The sequence below is a fragment of the Pelodiscus sinensis genome, chromosome 3 (genome assembly GCF_049634645.1).
Source record: "Pelodiscus sinensis isolate JC-2024 chromosome 3, ASM4963464v1, whole genome shotgun sequence".
In the NCBI taxonomy this organism is placed as follows: Eukaryota; Metazoa; Chordata; order Testudines; family Trionychidae; genus Pelodiscus; species Pelodiscus sinensis.
Window position 1 is genome coordinate 167,773,039 of NC_134713.1, and position 19,184 is coordinate 167,792,222.

A 19,184-nucleotide genomic window follows, 5' to 3' on the forward strand; every position below is an offset into this window, starting at 1 on the left:
TTGGGCATAAGCTTTCATGGGTAAAAACTACTACATCAGGTGCATGATGAAGTGGTTTTAACCCCACGAAAGCTTATGGCCAAATAAATGTGCTAATCTTTAATCTTTCAGATGGTGCCACAGGATTCCTCGTTTTTGCAGATGCAGATTAACCTGTCTACCCCTCTGAGATTTGAATTGAGATGCTGCTGCGGCTTTCACAAAAGCAGGCAGATTGGGTCCAGGGAAGGAGGGGAGGCTCAGTGGGGATCATTCCAGGAAGTGGGGGATGAGGATGGGTCAGCCTCTGATAGGGTGTGGGAGGGAGCGCTTCGGGCTTGTATGGCCGGGAGGAGTGCTTGTGTCCCCAGCTGAAGGGTGTACCTGGGGACCCAATTGATTTCTGCCGTGGGGCCCAGAATTGCTGTTGGTGGGCTTGATTTCCTACTAGTGTTTTGAATTGTCAGCTAAGAGCGTGACAAGGCCTCTAACATATGATGGAATTTCTCTAGCTATTTCAAACCTCTGAATCTATATTTCTACAACAGCTCCTTTCTAAATTCATGTCCATACTAATGGTTCCTTGGTAACTGAGTAAACCATGCAGCATTTGCTTAAAATGGAGCAATGTTTTTTACATGCAGGACAGCAGTCAATAAAAATGACTAGAGCGTACATGCATTGATAATTCAGGAGTCAATCATATGATGTTGTATGAGTGTGATATTTCTGTTTTCTCCATCAGTGTAATCCCAGTTGTACTCTAACAAAACTGAGTCACTAAAGTACATTTTAACAGCTGAAGGCCTTCCTTTTTTCAGGCACAGTTAGTTCTGCACTGTAATTTGCTCAGAGCTGTGCCTTTACAGCAAGAGTGAGACCTTAATGTGAAGTAGGGAAGAACAAAGAGACTTAATTTAACTGGCGTTCTTGTAGTTTGCTCGCTCTTGGTTATTCACAGAGGAACAAATCCTGCAGTCTTTCATCAGGAAAAATTCCTTCTGAAGTCACAGAGCTGAATCTTGAGGTTCCTATTCAAGTAGACTCTTACTGTTCTTAGAAGTTGTTTGCCTAAGGGCAATACTGTGCTACCAATTTTGAATCACAAAACTGATGGCACGGTGTGGCTTTGAATTTGGCCACTGGGAATTTCCTGTGTAAAGACTGCAAGATTTGGCCTTGAGCTTTGAGTATGGAAGATATACAATGCTTGATGCCTATCTTTTAAGGAGCCAAAGTAACTAAACACACTCCTAGATTTCTATTAAATTATAGCAGCCATCTTCACATGCTATGTGTTAAAAAGTAGTTTGATAATGATAGGTCTAAATTTCAGTCCTATATATTAATAGCATAATAAAATGTGTGCTGCAGTTTTACTGAGACAGCTGGAGTTCAAATATCTTTTAGTTATAAAACAATACAGGTTTCACCATGGCTTTTTAAAATTAGTCTCTTTCTTTGCCTTAGCCCAAAATGTGATGCAGTAAAATATGGTTCGAGACATTAAACTGGAGATAAAAGTGTGGTGCAAGGCTTCGACAGCTCTTTTAAATGAACAAAGTAAAAAGAATTGGTTACAATGTAGAGCCTTCACCCACTAAAATGAATTAATCCTGAGGTGCTGCCTATGATTTTGCACAAGGCTCTGTAACAAGAGAGGAGACTGAGAGGCAAGTGAGGTTTCTAACTAAAGAAATATGTCAGTGTGAATCTTTGAAAGAAGAGCAACTAATACAGCTCTAAACCCCCAGGCTGGCCTTTTCAAATAAGCCTATGCAAGTCATAAGTCACTAGTTGCAATCCTTGTGCCTGGAACACCATCCTATGGTCGAGGAATCCAAAGCCCTCTCTCTGACACCACCTGTGCAACAATGCATTTACTTCCAAAATTTGGCAATCCCTACCTGGGCCTTTTCCTTCAACAAGGAGGATGGACAAGAACACCACTTGTGCCTCAAACTCCTTGATCTTTCTTCCCAGTGCTACATAATCTGTGGTGACCTGCTCAAGGTCATTCTTGGCAGTATCATTGGTTCCTACATGGAGAAGTAGGAAGGGGTAGAGGTCTGAAGGTTTGATCAGTCTTGGAAGACTCTTGGTCACAGCCTGAACTCTAGCTCCAGGAAGCAACACACTTCTCGAGTTTCCTGGTCTGGAGGGCAGATGGACGATTCCATCCTCCTTAGAAAGGAGTCCCTGGCCACCATCACTCGTCTCCTTCTCTTGGGATTGGTGGCCATGGAACCTCCAACCCTAGGACTATGCATTCCATGATTCTGGTTGGGGTCTCCTTCTGATCCCTTCTCTCACAAGTCTCTTCCAAAGCATAGTCCACCATAGTACCTGTGCAGAGAGCCTGAAAGCGGTTACTTACTTCTGTCAGGACTGGAGATATCTGAGTTGTCTTTCTTCTCCTGGCGGTCACATGCTGCCAATTTTTTTCTTGGTTCTGCCATGTCCTCTCTGGTTCTTCAGCACCCTGTTCCTGTAATATCAAATGCTGACTTCTATCCAGAAAGTCAGCATTTTCTCTGATGGAACACAGAGTTGATAATTGGGCCTCTAGTCCTTTAACCTTCACTTCCAACATGGAGACCAGCTTGCACTTAGTACAGACGAAGTCTCAAAGTCTCTTCAATCCTCTGGGAGGAAGACAAACAGGACACATGCTGTGCAGGTCACAACAGCTGATCGTTCACTATCCACACTGTCTTCCTTCTGAGAGACTCCTCAGATGTTGTATTATTCACACCTTGAAGCCTGCATTGTATGCATCTCTCTCTTTGCATCTGTCTCTTTTGTGCCATTAGCAAGTTTGTGGAACCATTAAAAGATATAGTGCAAAGCAGTTCCAGACAGTATAGTTAAACATTTTGGGTCAGACAGTTTTGAATTCAAAATATTCCGGGATTAAAACTGTAAAGATCTTGGGCCCAAATGAGCCCAGAGTTCTACCAATTTACCGTAAGACTAAACTCATCACTTTCAGCTTATTCTAGGGTTACCAGATAGTTTAAAAAAATACCGGACACACTTGATCTCAGATCGGGGAGGGGGGACAGGCTGGGAGAGGGTCGGGGGGGAGTAGGGCTGGCCGGGGGAGATCAGAGGGTGGGTGGGGGAGGACCGGCTGGCGGGAAGCAGGGCTGGCCAGGAGGCAGGGGGGGAGGGGGAACCAGCCGCCAGGGAGTGGGGCTGGCTGGGGGTGGGGGGAGCAAGAGTGGGGGGACCAGCTGGCGGGAAGCGGGGCTGGCCCGGGCACATGCAGATCCCAGGGTGCTGCCCGTCCTGTGCATGGTCCCGGCGGGGCGCACGGGCGAGTCTGGCCTTGGGGATTCCATCCCACTACCGCCCCCCTCCTCTGTACTGCATAGTTGCGTATTGCCTGGCTGGTAGAAATGCTCACACTGCGTGAGGACATGACTACGTACTGATACTCACGATAATAATAAAAATTTAATTAGGAAATACCGGATATTTATATGTCCGGTATTTTCTCAATTTGTTTCCCGGACAGAAAACTCAAATACCGGACTACAGGCAGTCCCCGGGTTACGTACAAGATAGGGACTGTAGGTTTGTTCTTAAGTTGAATCTGTATGTAAGTCGGAACTGGCATCCAGATTCAGCCGCTGCTGAAACTGACCAGCGGCTGACTACAGGAATCCCGAGGCAGAGTTGCTCTGCCCCAGGTTTCCTGGAATCAGCCGCTGATCAGTTTCAACAGGCTGAATCTGGATGCCAGTTCTTACATACAGATTCAGCTTAAGAACCCCAGGCGTCCCCAAGTCAGCTGCTGCTGAAACTGATCAGCGGCTGATTACAGGAAGCCCGGGGCAGAGCAACTCTGCCTCGGGCTTCCTGTAGTCAGCGCTGGTCAGTTTCAGCAGTGGCTGAATCAGGACGCCTGGGGCAGAGCAGATGGGGTGCTGCTGGGTTGGTCCAGTAGCACCCAGAGCGGCGCTACAGGACCAACTGGCAGCGCCCCAGCTGCTGTACCACGGGCGTCCGGAGCAAAGCCGCAGAGCACGGGGGCAGCAGGACAGCCCAGACGCGCTGCGGCTGTCCTGCTGCCGGCGTGCTCCACGGCTTTGCTCCCCATCTCCCTGGTCTGCTGGAGACCAGCAGACCAGGGAAACAGGGAGCAAAGCGTAGCAAAGCCACGGAGCATGCCGGCAGTGGGACAGCCGTGGCGCGTCTGGGCTGTCCGCTGCCCGCGTGCTCTGTGGCTTTGCTCCGCTTTGCTCCCCGTCTCCCTGGTCTGTTGGTCTCCAGCAGACCAGGGAGACGGGCAGCAAACCCTGTTCGTAACTGCGGATCCAACGTAAGTCGGATCTGCGTAACTTGGGGACTGCCTGTATCTGGTTTAAAACCAGACACCTGGCAACCCTAGCTTAGTCCCACTGATCTGTGTTGAAAACCCTCATGATAATTTACAAAAGCAGGCCTATGGCGTAGCCACAAATGGGCCTGACTGGGCTCTGGTCCACCCACTTATCCTCCAGGCCCACACAGCCCCCGTATCGTCTTTGCCCTTGCCCAGTTCTGTGTGCTCAGGATGTCTGCTGAGGTCGAGGTGCAGGACTTACCCCGCTCTTCCCTTTCGGTGCTCCAGCCACAGACTTGTCCTGCTCTTTCCACCTGGCACGCTTGCCGAAGAGCAGCATTGGTACATGGGGCTTGTAAGCCCCTAACTCTGCTCCCTGGCAGCAGTGCAGGGTGGGTGCAGCAGAGCAAGTGGACCTCATTCTCTCCAGCAGGAGCACCGGGTGGGCGCAGCAAGGTAAGCACCCCAGCCATGTTCAAGGAATCCTCTCTCATCCCATCCCACCCTCTCCAAGGCTGGCTGAGAGGTGACCCAGGCTCTCCTGCCCCTCTCCCCCACCCCCCATCATTGCCCACCCGAATACCCCCACTCCTACCCCCTTTTGGCTATGCCACTGAAACAGGCACAACATTTACTTGCTGGACAAAATTTACTCCCCTTCTTTAAAATGAGGATGGTGAAAAATGAGTGCTAACTTATTGGCACTTAACAACCAGGCATGATTACAGATTACATATAATTTTCTCTGACTTTTGTGAGTGCATAGGAGCTCTTGGTTTAAATTGTGTTAGCTAGAAGTATGGGAAACTTGAGCTTTCACATGGTTCAAATACATTGGTTTGAGAAGGGGCCTCTCTCCCCACCCCATGGGCACACATTCCAAATTTCATTATGAATAATGAAGTAAGCACACCACAGTAAAAAAATGTGTGTCACCCAGGATTGGCATTCCACTATAGTCCCTTTAGTTCTATAAGCATGAGCAACTGAAAGCAGGAATAGACTAAAAGAGAGAGAAGGGGAGGGAAAATCAATTCCTTGACTTTTACTGCACCCTCTGGTGATGTTTTTACTGCTTTGAGTTGACTGTTTTTCCATATAGAGTCATATTGGTACAGGCGTTCCCATTCCCCTGCTCTTAATCCAGCACATAGGCACGTGTTGGATGTTGAAGAGGCTAGACCTTTCTCTCTCTGCGGAGTCAGAGAAAGTTTTTCTAGCCTCACTAAGATATGAAAACAAGGGAAGAAGAGAGCAAAGCAGCAAGAAGTGAATTAGAGCAGGGCAAGAGAGTGAACTATGGGACAGGAGAAAAGGAAATGGAGAGGTGCTCTGTGTGTGTCAGGAGAGTGGGCTAGTAAAGGAAGGAGCGGTATAGAATCCATGAGAAGATGAATGCTAGTGTTTACATACCCTGCTGAGAGACTGAAAAGTTTCAGTGAGACTGCTCCCACTCCACAAAGTACAATCTATTTAATGTTATAACTCCTCTCTCTTCTTTCCCCAACTCTGTAGAATGTGAGTAGCAAATCCAGGGCCTGGCCAAATCAAGTTCAGTATAATTCTGATTCTGACTTCAGTGACCTGGTCATAGGCCTGTCACATCTCTGTACTGTGAACATCAGGCATGGATAGCTGAGTGGTATTTTTAGAGCAAAGTCCTGCAATTGACAAGGCATTACTAGAGTGGCAGCATGGCAACTGTTTTTCTTGCATGGATTTGATATACATTTGTATCTTTCCCCACTTCATTCCTGCTCAGTATATTGCACAGAATTGTATTTAAAGCTCAATGACAAATAGCCTCTTTCTATGAGTTATGTAGGCATCCGTGAGGAGAAAGCCACCTCTGGCTTTCCAAATGCTTCTTTTGGGCGTGGAAGGGTTTTCTCATTTTTACTCCCCACCACTGACAGAACAAATGGGCAGTGACCTGAACCCTCTAACTCTCTAAATTCACAGGTAGCATAGTGTGTACAGAAAAACCATGCAATCATGCTCTCAGATCATGCATACCTCTGGTTGTGGCATTCATACTGAGGCTCAATACCTTTGCATTCTGCTGCCTTTGCTGTGGTGCTGGCATGGAGTAGATCCTCCGTGGGTGCCCCAAAGTCTCATTGGGGGCAGATGGAAGAAGCAGCATAAATGAATTCCTGAATCACCTACTCTCTCCAGGAAGTGAGAGGCGTGGTGGTCTTACCCATTCCTCACGTAGTCACATGGATCCCTGACCTCTCAGGGTATGGCTACACCGCACACTAAGCTTGGGGCTCTGGGATCTGATCTCAGGGATTCAGTGTTTCCAAGCCCCTGCTTGGCATCCACACTTGATTATAGCATTGTGATTGGTGGATCTGAGTCTCATAGCCATGCACACACATCTACACTGCGCTACCAAAGACCTTCTGGACCTGACTCTCAATGGGACTTGGGCTCTGACCCAACCTATTTAGGTGGGTTGTAGGACTCAAGTCCTGAGTGTTTGCTGATCTGAGTCAGACTGATTTGTGTGTAGACAGAAAGGTTGCTTGGGCTCAAATCTCAGTCCGAGCCTGGGCTCACTGTGGAGTATAGATATACAACATGTATATAGTGGGATCCCATGGGGTGGGGAGTTGGGGGATTTCTTCAGAGCCCTGGGCCCCTCTCTGATATGTTCCACACTTCCCCATAAAGGTCTCCCAGGCTGAGTTCCATACTAAGCTTATGTTCTTGTGCATATTCTGCTGCTGAGAAATGATTGCTGATGCCAAATGCAGTCATTAAGAAGGTGAACTTTCCAAGCATACTGCACATGGAATCATTGAACAACGCTGTTATTTCACATGGGTGCAGACATGCAGTGTGAGCTATGCAAGAACAACCTCCAGCTGAGAGGAGCTTAGTACAGCCCTGTCCAGTTTAACAGGAAGGAGACTGCCTTTATATTCACCTAATAAAGCTTTTGACTTCATATCACATGGGCACAGGCCTGTCTTTGATGAAGTGATAGGCAGGATGCACACTTAGACTATGACTAGACTACAAGCCTCTTTCAAAAGAGAGTGTCTAGACTGCAACCACTTCTTTCAAAAAAGTGAGTCGCTTTTTCGAAAGAGAGCACCCAGGTAAGTCTGGATGCTCTCTTTTGAAAAAGCCCTGTTTGCATTCAAGAACGCCTTTTTTCGAAAGAGCACTTTTGAAAAAAGGCATTCTTCCTTGCAAAATGAAGTTTACCGAGGTCGAAAAAACTGCCTCATTCTTTCGATTTAATTTTGAAAGAACGTGGTGGCAGTCTAGACATAGGGCAAGTTTTTTTTGTTTTTTTTTTAAAAAGAGCACTTTAAAAAAAACCCAACGCTGTAGTCTAGACGCACCACTAGCTATTGCATGGGGGAACTCTGCTAATAGGTTAAGCCTGTACTAGTCTGCCTACCAGTGGACAGATACAAGAGCCTGCACCAATTAGGAGTTTTATTAATTAGTTGCACCCACAGTGAGGCACCCAAGGTCATGTGCAGAAAGAATGCAGTCTGTATTGAGTGCCTGTTTTCACAGAGCAACATCTCCGGCAAAGCAACCAGAAAAGTGAAATGGAGAAAATGTAGGTAACTCACAGACCAAACTATTCAGAGAATGTTTTTGGCACTGGAAAGAATGGTAAAAATACCCGTTTGTGGCTTTGTGAACGCACAAGCAGAAGGGGTTTTTTTTTTTTAGACAAGAAACTGGTTCCTGACTCTGAGTTATTCACAAAGCAAAATGTGTTGCATCACAGAGCTCTGTTTGTACATCTCCCTTGTCTTCACAACATAGTTTTAACTGTATGTGCAGTTTACTGATTACAGAGTCCTGCTGTCTGGGGACACTACCCTAGAAATGGGGGGCAGCTGTTCTGGGATTATGCAAGCACTTTACTACACTAGAAGGCTCTTTGTAAGACGGTGTGCCGGAAGTAATGCCCCAGCGTGGTTACTGTGCTGCAGGAGGTGGGTTTTTTTCAAATGAGATGCAGCACCAAGGCCTGTCTGTTTCAGTCATTAAGAATTCCATTGCACTTTCCACAGGGAAAGTGCACAGCAAAACTTGTGACTGTTGTGTGCTCTTAAGCAGCAGCCATGTTTCTCTCCAAAGGTGGCTGGATTTCAGGAGAGGGTGAAATGATGCATTTAATCTCTGTGTGCACAGCTTAGTTATCTGGGTCAGTTCATTCATGGATGAGGTCTTCAAAGGCCTTGCTCTGAGTAACATTGCTTCCATTGAAGTCAGAGCTTTTGCCATTGATTGAGGACTTTTGAAAATCTCATTTGTAACACCTCTCTAGAGACCAGTTTCAGGGATAGAGTCACGTCATGTGTATTGATGGCATAATCCCGCTGTTGGATGGGCACAGATAGTCATAGCTACAGCTTCCCTTCATCTTCTCTCTGGCAGCCACGGGAAACAGTGCAGCCCAAACGTAGCTGTGGCTGAGAAGAGCATGGCCTAAGTAACATGAGGTGTTCTGATTCAATGCACTTTCTGCAGTTATGGCTTCTGCAGAACTCCAATTACAAAACAGCATTCCTCCACCCGCTAGGCCCCATTCCATTATCTGCTCTGCTTTGGGATGAACCTTCTGAGATCCCAGGAACTTTGCTGACACAGGAAGACATACTTTACATTGCCATCCGCTGACAAAGGGGAATTTAGTACCAATTGCACAAATCGCTTTAAGATCGTTAGCAGTGTGATAAATGGAAATGCTCTATAGATGTAAAATGTAAGTGATTTTATGAAGTCATTATTTACAAAGTAGTGTTTGTTTTCCTCTGGGATGCAGAATTGTAAGTAGTTTGCAAGCCAGTGAAACCCAAATCAACTTGTTTTATGTGACTATTGTTCTTGCTCCTTTGAGTAAATTCCGCCCTTCTTGCTCTGACACAATGGAGCAAAATTTGCTATTAAAGCTACGGGAAGGAAGCTCCAGGAAACATGTGATGCAATATCAGGCTAGACTTTAAAAAGCACATTTCCTCCACCAGATTAGATTTATTCTGTATCAGATTTTTAAATGAAAATAGTAAATTACCCTGGTGAGTCCCTGAGCTGAGAAACATGCCCTCTTTCATCAGACGTGTTATGCTGGCACAGAAGAGGATGCAGTATTCCACTGGGCATAGGTGAGGCTGAAGTCATTCAGTTTGTCCTCAGTTCAAAAGTGAGCATGCAGATATGTGATTTATTCATTGCAGAGTAATGTCAACATTTGGAAGAAACTCCTTCGGGAAAACTAAAAATAAACTCCCTCTCTCTGTTTAGCCTTTTTTCTTCTGTAAAAAGATCTAATGCTTTGACAAGAAGGGGGATTTTTTTGGACATATGTTTGCACAGTGGTTATGAACACGTACTCCTGATGTAAATAGGGAAATCAGACCAGTAAATAAATCATACTAATTCTGTAATAATGGCAACTAGTGCCTTGTCTACACTGGCAAATTACAGCGCAGTAAATCAGTTCTCAGCGCTGTAACTCCGGAGGTGTTCACACTGGCAAGGCACTTAGTGCACACTAACTTCACAGTTGCTGTGTTCCAGGTAAAACACCTTGAGGAAAGGTGTAGAGCTTTCTGCACAGTGGCGATAGCACTGAGGTGCCACTGTGGATGCCTGGCTGTCCTAGAGCACTGTGATTGGCTTCTAGTACCTGTCCCACAATGCTTGTTCTTCCCTCACTGGTCATCAGTTTGAACTCTACTGCCCTGCTCTCAGGTGACAAATCCTCAAATGCTCAGGGATACGTGGTGGGCTCTCAGCACATCTTTCCAGGTGACCATGCCTGCTCCACGCACCAGATGATCCCCTACTTGGAGCAATGCTGAGGTACTGGACCTCATCAGTGTTTCAGGAGAGCAGGCTATCTAGTTCCCAGTCCCAGCTTCACTCCAGCCATAGGAATTAGGATACCTATGGGCAGATATCAAGTTGCATTGTCAAAAGGGCCCATGACCGGGATGCGCTGCAATGCAGGGTCAAAGGGAAGGAGCTGTGAAATGCCTACCACAAGGTATGGGATGCAAACCACTGCTCTGTTTCTGTGTCCATGATCTGCTGGTTCTACAAAGGGAGGTATGACATACTTGGGAGCACCACCTCCACCTTGAAGAACCCTCTGGATACTTCAGGGCCCCAGGGGCTATCCCAGGTGGACTGAGCCAGGAGGAGGAAAGCGTGAATGAGAGTGGGAGGGGGACCTAGAGGACAACTTGGGGTCCACAGATGCATGCATCCAGGAGCAATGTTCCACCCCGGAGAAGGCTAGCTCCAACATTTGGAGGTTGGGGAAGCAGAAAACTCAGAGGATGCACCTGGTAAGTGGCTTTGATTTTTGGAAGCACTGAAACGAGTTGTTGGAGGTGGGAAGGCTGCAGAAAGGAGGCATGGGTCTGTGTGGTACCAGGAGAAGTCTCTTGAGATGCCGAACAGTGTGTGATGGACTCTCTCAATTGACAGTAATTGTCCTTGCAGATCTAATCCCAACTGTCCTGGAGAGGCTGGGCAATCTGCTTCTGCAGGTTCCTTGACAGAACTACTTTGTTCATTGTCCCATTAAGGGTAACAGTCTCATGCCACTATGTCATAGGGGATGGGGTGGTAACCAACTCTACACACAGAAAAGCTGTGTAAGGGCCAGGACGGATCCTCCCTTGCTTTCCTTCTCACCATCAGCAGAGAAATATCTTCTAGGATGAACAAAGCCTGTGGAAAATGTTTTGAAATTGATTATATCCTCTTTAGCTCCCCCTTCCCCTGCAGTGTTGACTCTTCCCAAGACACATGCCCTAACTACAGTAAGACCCTGTACCAATGAATTCTCCTGCCCCAGTGGTTAACTCATTATTTTGGGGGTCTTGTATATTAAGTGCTGTTGACCTGGGACAACTAGTCAGTGATAAATATGAGAACAGTGGTTATGTTTTAAATGTATGTCATGTCAGGGCTCTGTCTAGTATTAACAATGGTTCCTCTGTAAAATGTTGCATTTTAGCTTCACAGATTTAACCTTGGAATCCCAGTCTTCCTTGTTATCACCAGCTGAATGGCTGCACAGGGCAAGAAAGCAGCCTCAGAGAAGTAGAGAACTTGTTGCATGGCATAATGCTGCAAGCTACAGCTAAAAAGAAAGAATTGAAGGAGTGGAGGGACAAAGAGATGAGGGAACGGAAGAACGCTCAATGCCAGAATGAAGCCACAGAGTAGCTCTTAAACATTATGGAGCACCAAGCTGACATACTCCAGGCACTGCTAGCACTGCAGAGCGGTTCCACAACACCCTTCCCCCTTAGCCAGTGTCCCCAAACACCACCAGGGGTGGCCTGTCCATATAGGCAAACTAGGCGGTCACTTAGGGTGCCAAGCTAAATGGGGTGCCAAATGGTGGCACAATATCATTGAGGGATTTGGAAGGGGGGCGCTGATTGCATGGTTCGCCTAGGGCGCCAGTTGCTGGAATCTGGTCTAGGGCCACCCCTGATCACCGCCAACACATTTTGGCTACCACCCTGTCTCCAGTTGACACTCGCTGCACTCCCCACTTACCACTTCACTGCCCAACCCTGCAGACTCCCGCAGCCACCCCTTGCATTCAACCCTGCAGTTTTGCACAGCACATCAGACAGCAGGGCTGCATATGATACTTGGACAGATATAAATCTGTAAATGTGCTGGGGTCTCACCTCCTCCCTTGCCTCCCACAAAGTGCAGATGTGTCATGCTGCATGGGTGTTCTATGTTTGTTGTTTTCGATAAACGAAATTCTTGCATTTGAAAGCAATCTTTGTTCCATGACATGAAAGCAAGCACACATACCCCAGCAAAGCAATAGATACTTATGTATTAAGTGCATATAAAGTACATCCTACAGACCAATCACAGTCACTTACTAGCATCACGGTCACTGCACTCCTATGCATGGAAACAAATATTACCAACTTTCAGCATCAAACTGCTGCCTTGAGGCATCTCTGATCCTTATACTCCCATCCTGTTCTCTGCTAATAGCACTTGCCTCAGGGTGTTCAAACTCAGCCTTCAGGCACTGAGCCTCAGTGGTCCAGCTCTCAATGAAGTTTTCATCCTGCCCTTCACAAATATTATGGAGGGTACAGCATGGGTGTTGTTGTTGGCCAGGTCTAGCTTCCTGAACAAACATCACCAGAGGGCTTTTAAACAGCTAAAAACACTCGACAGTCATTTTGCACCTATTTAGGCCATTGTTGATCTGTCCCTTGCTGCTGTCAAGACTTTGTGAGCCATGGTGATAAGGATAGGCAGGGTCTTTTCTAGGATCACTATGGGCATTTTGACTTCCCTAACAGTGATCTTCTGGTCAGGGAAAGAAGTTCCCACTTGCAGATTCCTGAAAGATGTGTGTGTCATGCAGCTTTCCAGACCAGCCTGTGTTAATATCTGTGAAATGCCCACAGTGATCTACTGCGACCTCCTATCCCTCCAACTTCCCACAAGCCTCAGTGGCATAAGAGAAAGAGGTGCTCTGTGGGATAGCTGCCCAGCGTGCACAGCTCCGAATGCCATTGCAGGTGCCACAAGTGTGTCATGCTACTGCACTGGCAGCTGTAAGTGCCAATGTAGACAAAACCTAATGCTTACGAGTTTATAGTGAAAGCTGCCCTAAGAACAACGTGTGCCTCAGGATGGCGTATTTCTTTTCATTCTTTTACCATAATAACCATAGACACCCACAAGTTCCTTCACATCACCTTTAATTATATAATGCATACTAATGAGTGGATCTATTGGTTGCTCACTGCTTCATTAAAGGGCACTCTGCTTTCAACCTTGTGCCTCTCAACACAAGTCTCTGCTATAGTCACATATTGTGGGCCAACTTCAGAGGTCATATTTGTAAGACAATGTTCACCATTCCTGAAACACACTAGATGGTAAGGGAATCATCAACTACAGCCACACAAAGTGCAATCATTTCTAGTGCTCTCTTCTGTAACTGCTCCTCAGGGTGTGGTGTCTAGGACAAGTTAGTAGGTGAGAGTAGATGGGTATGAATGATAATAAATTGATTTAACACTCAAAGTGGGATGAGAAGACAGAGGTGAAGCAGGAAAAGCAATCACTAAGAGGGTGTTCTTAAAAAAAAAGCCTGGACATCAGTAATAAAGGTCTGCCCTAAATAAATGTATTTATATTTGTTCTCTTTGATCTGTAACTTACCTCCCTATATATTACCTTCCTAAATATAGTATAATCTGCGAATTTGTCCCCTTGCTCTCTGGTGTTGGATATAGTTTGGGATTTTATTGGGATTTTATATGTAGTTTTATATGTAATTTGTTACATTTTTCAAATGAAAGGAATTTTTCAAAAAATAAAGGGGCTTAATTATAAAAGTATCCATGAAAAGTGATTTTTATTTAAAAAGTAACTGAAAATAATTAAATCTTTTCCCCCCACTGGTCCAAAGGGTATTGGACCAGTCCCTCTGTAATAAGTACTGTAATTTACTATTTTCCTCCCATTAAAATGTAGTTTTGTCTTCAGTTAGCATCAACAAACCAGTTGAAATTCACTAAGAACTGGCTTGAACCTGTTTTGAGTTTGAATAAGTTCAGTTACTTCAAAATTTCATGTGACTGAACTTCCTGAGCACAGCTGAGTCTGGAAGTAGAGGTTTCATAGGAGTGACTGTGTTAACTTGTCAAGATTTCTAGTCGTTATTACACTAAAGAATCATCCAGTCCATTATGGGGGGAGGGGAGAGGACCTAAGGCCTGCGAGGCTAGATGCAGCCCCCAGCTTGCCTGGATCCATCCCCTGAGGTTTGGGACTTCCCCCAGCATTGGGGAGCCCATGTTGGTAAGAGGTGGGGTTTTTTTTCTCAATTGCGTGAAGCCCCTGACTGATTTTTCTATGCGTCAGTGGCCCCAACCCAAAACCGGTTCCCCAGTCCTGGATTATAGTTTTAGGAGTTTTATAGTTTTGTTGCAGATAAATACTCATTTCACTTCATATTTAAGTTGTATAATGACACACAGATTGGCTTTTGAATAAAAAAGCATTTTTTTCTTATTGTTCCTTTGATGTAGAGTTTGTATAAGTACAAACTCTAAATAATGATATAAATCAGTTACAGCTGTCGTCAGTGCCATTGGGCAGAATATGCTTAAGGGGAGCCTTTCACACTGTTGTGAAACACATAGGTGTTTGTGATATATATAAGCATATTTCTTGTCTCGGCTGCTTTCCTATGCGAATCTCCCCTTTGTGCTGCTTTGGTTTTTAAAATGTCCTAGGTGCTTCAGAAAGCAGAATACTGTTGTTGAGTAATTAATATAAGGAAATAGGACAATGCTTTTCACAAACCCATTTTATTCTGCTTTGGCTCTAGAGAGTGCAAATGACGTGGCATGCTCTTTTCCATGTCAGTGTATTTAATATACTCTTCTTCCATTTTTGGACACAAACTTGGCTCAGATTGCAAGGGGAATACATCTCAGGTGGAATTGAGAGTTTCAAGGAATAAATTAAACAAGCCCACTGAGACAAACCTATTTCAAGCACTTGAAGCGGAATATAGTGCACTAAATATCATGTAATTCATCCAATAGAGTCCAATCTAAACCAGACAGAAATATGGTTTAATTGATTTTGCATGGCAAAAATGTCCCATTTCTCCATTTGTTGTTGGTGACATATATGTTTTTCACAGGCAGTTAGACAGTAAAAAGTTATGAGATCCTTAAAGTAGAAACATGAAATTAATATATCTCTGAAGCAATGGGTCACAACAACCCACACATAATTGAGAGATATTTGTATCCATTTGCTTTTGTCTGCTCTAAAGAGCAATACAGCAATCATTGCTGTATTTTACAATGCTGCTTCCAGAAGATTATAGTGCTGAAAAATGCTGACTTGTCTGATTTATGTAAAATCATTCTTAGAACCAGCCAGATGAGGCTTCCCAGTATGATTTCAACATGGTAGATCAACATGGGCTGGTACATGCCAGAAAAGGCACAGTAATTGGGTGCTTTGATAGCTACACATCCCTTTGTTCAAATTGCTTGTCTATTAAATGTTAATGATAAAAATAAGTGCCACTGGAACTATATTAAATAATTGGGAAAAATATGCAATTTAAGAGGTAGATAAGACCTAATAAGTTTAGATAAGAACCCGTGCCTAATCCATGGATCTGAATGGTCCTAAAATTGACATCTGGGTGAAGATGCAAGCTGGACTTCAGAACCACAAACTTGGGGAAGGTTGAATCTAAATTTTACAGATTAGGCTACTTTCTAATTATGTTTCCTAGATCATCCTCCTGCCCATACAGGATGAATTTTATTTCTGTTTTCTTAGCTAATGGAGCATCCCATCTTCATCAGTCTCTGATGTTTCCAGGGTCAAGTATGTGGTATGATTTCACAACCTAGATTGAACACACATTAAGAGATCAGAACCGCATAGTCATGGTAGATATAGAATTTAACAGATATTAGGATGTTTTATTACTTTTGGATTTGCTGGGAGCTGAAATTGTAAGAGGCACCAGACATTAATGAGCATGGAAACGAAACTGCTGCTCTGCTAAGGAAGAAGAAATAATTCCTCTTGGTCATGAATGGCATGAAGTGATGAAGCGATGAACTGAGAGGAGTTGACAGCATACTACCTACTGGCAATTGTTTTTGGACTTTGCTATAATGATTTCCCGTATATTACTAAAAAAGATCTTCCCATATTTATTATATCCAGAAGAACCAGCAATAACAATATGAATTTATCCCATTACTGAAGACAGAGTCTATTTCACCAGTAATCAGTATCTATATAAATTCCTCTTCTGGAGATTTAAACTGCACTTCTCTTGGCCTAAATTAGCCAGACAATCTGCTGCACTGCATTTGCAACTATATTATTTTTGCAGTACTAAGTATGTTGCCAGAGTTGATCATCAGAAGCACTCCTGCCTAAAGGCAACTGGCTCTAGAAATATAAGCCATTTAATGAATCTTTGCCTTTTCCACACACCAATGGGAATAATAGCCTTGGAAAGCTTATACAAGAAGCCATTAAACTGATCAAACAGAGGGCAGTAAATGCATATGCTGGGAGCAAAATTATGAATGGAAACTAGACAGAAAAAGAATTGCTGTCTTGTCCAGAATTAGCAGAGGGCAAATTAACTTTTCTGTCATTGCATTCAGACCTAGCATCCTATTTGAAGGTGAACCGTGTAACCCAACTACAGGGAGATAGCTAACCAGAAACCAATAAAATCATTCTTTGTTGCCCTGGGTATGTTTCAATAAACCCATGATTACTGATTTAAATGAGACTTATGTACTAAAATGTTTTGTTGGATTGGGGTCTGTGTACATGCAAGTGAACATCATTGTGGGTGCTGTGACTTGACGTAATCTGATGAGTAGAGAGCAAAATATTAAGTTCTAGAGTAAAACTGAGGACCTTGGTGATCTGAATTAGCAAGGAGCCAAGGGAGCCTTTTCTCCTTTAAGTTTAGGAGTTTGTGTTTTGTGTGTTTTGCTTTGAGTTGTGGGTTTGAGCAATCACTGGAAATCAAAGCCAAAGATGAGTTTGCTGAATTTTTGCTTGGTTTGAGATCAAACCCATGTCGTCTCACTTAGCTTCTCATGGCTTCTGATTAAAGACACAAATTGTCCTAATTTACTGGAAAGTCAGCCCCAGCAGATTGGATGATCAGATCACCTTTTGATGAATGTGGCAGGAGTTTCAGGTTGGCAATGAAACCAAGTTTCATTATGAGCATTTATTCTAAATCCAGTCATAGGTATTACAATGCAGGATACTAAACATAGCAGTGTGTGGGGGAAGATTGTGGGTGATGGCTTACAGACACAGATTCACATCTGGGGGTATCCTGATTTTGTAGGTATGGATTCTGGCAGCGGGCAATGGTAGTGGAAAATCCAGGAGGATTGGATTTGCAGCTGTGAATTATACAAAGTCAATGCAGCTGATGAAATGGTCAGGAAAGAGCTATGATGAGTGCAGGTTAAGAGAACACTGATTTAGTATCTCTCCTCCCTCTTGACATTTTTTACCCAGGGAACTTATATGGTTTCCTGTGGAATTCATAGCTGGGCCACTCTGCCTTCCTGGTATAAACTGCAAAGTAAGATGGTGGTGGTAATTCTCAAGCAAACTTTCCAGGCACTCTGGCTAATAGTTTTAGAAATATGTTGTCTTTCCTACAACTGTACACTATAGTGAAACCATGCAGAATCTGCATTGTGTCATTAAAATGAGGACAGATTGTACAAGTTAAAATCTGAGTAAGCGAGAGCTGCTGCAACCTCATGGAAAACTTTGTAAAACATTTGATTTAGAAAGAATCTTGCTTATAATCAAAGCAATATGTTTCTGCTTTTGTCATCCCCTCTACTTTATTACTAATGACTGTTGCGAGAAAACAGGACCTTTGTGTTTTTTAAGGGTTCATCTGCTAAAATTGTTTATTCCCCACCCAAAGTCATAATGTTTGTGTTTGTGTAATCAAAACAGACTGCTCTGGTGATTACTGGAGTGTCAGAGGGGGATGCAATGTTAGAGGAGGGGTTGCAAAAAAAGGGGAAGATTGGCATACTTAAGAATAAAAGTTCTTATTTTTATCCATGTATCTAATATGAAGCAAGAAAGAAAACTACATAAAGCATGATGCATCAGCAGAATTATTTTGAAATAGGACATTTCACCTTGTTTTCCATTAGGCAACAGAGACTGCACATTTAAGGTAATGGAATATCCTTGTATTAATTATTATTTTAATCTCATAATTATTTTTATTTATTTTAGGCTAGATTGTACTGTTGCCATATGATGATCTAACTGCAGCTGGGGCTTCAACCACATCCCTAAGCAAATTATGAACTTAAGTGACAAATTCATTCTCAAGGGACAGATCTAATCCTTGTCTTCTCTTCTGACTATTAGCCCTATGACACCTTGAAGACCAACAGATTTATTTGGGCATAAGCTATTGTGGGCAAAGACCCACTTTGGCAAAATGAGTTTTTACCCATGAAATCTTATGTCCAAATAAATCTTTTTGGTCTTTGCCACAGGACTCCTTGTTATTTTTGCAGATACAGACTACCTCGCATCAACCCCTTTGACGCTTCTCTTCTGACTGTTTCTTTAAATGTATTATATTGCTTTGGTCTTACCCATAATGAACCTCCATCAGTTATCCAGGCCCCATTCACTACCAAAAATGTCTAGGATATTTGAGAGCACTCACAGATGTCAATACTGTATTTATATGGGGCATCTCATTTCAAACCGTCTTGGTTCTAAGTGGCTTCAGTTCCCTCTGAACTTAAAGCCATTGTAAACTACAGCCTGAGCCAGCTTAACTCATATGCAAACTAAGTTGGGACTAGGGCCCACATGTTCAAGTGGAACATTGGCCAGGACTGGCTGCTGCTTCTTAGGTTATTGCTCCCTATGGGCACATCTATACAATAGGGCTAAATCCAAAATAAGCTGTGCAACTTGAGCTACATCAATTGTGCAGCTTAAGTCGAAAGAGCTTATTTCGGTTTTTGGCGCTGTCCGCACACCAGGAAGTCCAAGAAAGAGCCCTCTTCCTCCGACTTCCTGTACTCCTCATAAAATGAGGATTCCAGAAGTTAGAGTAAAAAGTCCTCCAGCTTGACATTATTTTGACATTATGTTGAAATAAATGCTTGTAGTATAGACATGGACTATGTTATTTCAGAATAACATTAGTTATTCCGAAATAACACTGCTGTGTAGATGCACCCTATGAGGTAGAACACAATGCTACTCATTCAAATTTGGCTTCGCCATTCTCTCCCCCCTACCCCCA

General features: G+C 44.0%; 1 long non-coding RNA gene across 1 annotated transcript in view; it reads left to right on the top strand.

Moving 5' to 3' along the window:
- The window catches only part of LOC142828049 (uncharacterized), a 39,336-nt gene that overhangs the window by 13,299 nt on the left and 6,853 nt on the right, over window positions 1-19,184 (top strand). The window contains exon 2 of the long non-coding RNA XR_012902976.1: window positions 10,396-18,086. This is a non-coding gene — a long non-coding RNA (uncharacterized LOC142828049). The remainder of the gene's footprint in view (window positions 1-10,395; window positions 18,087-19,184) is intronic.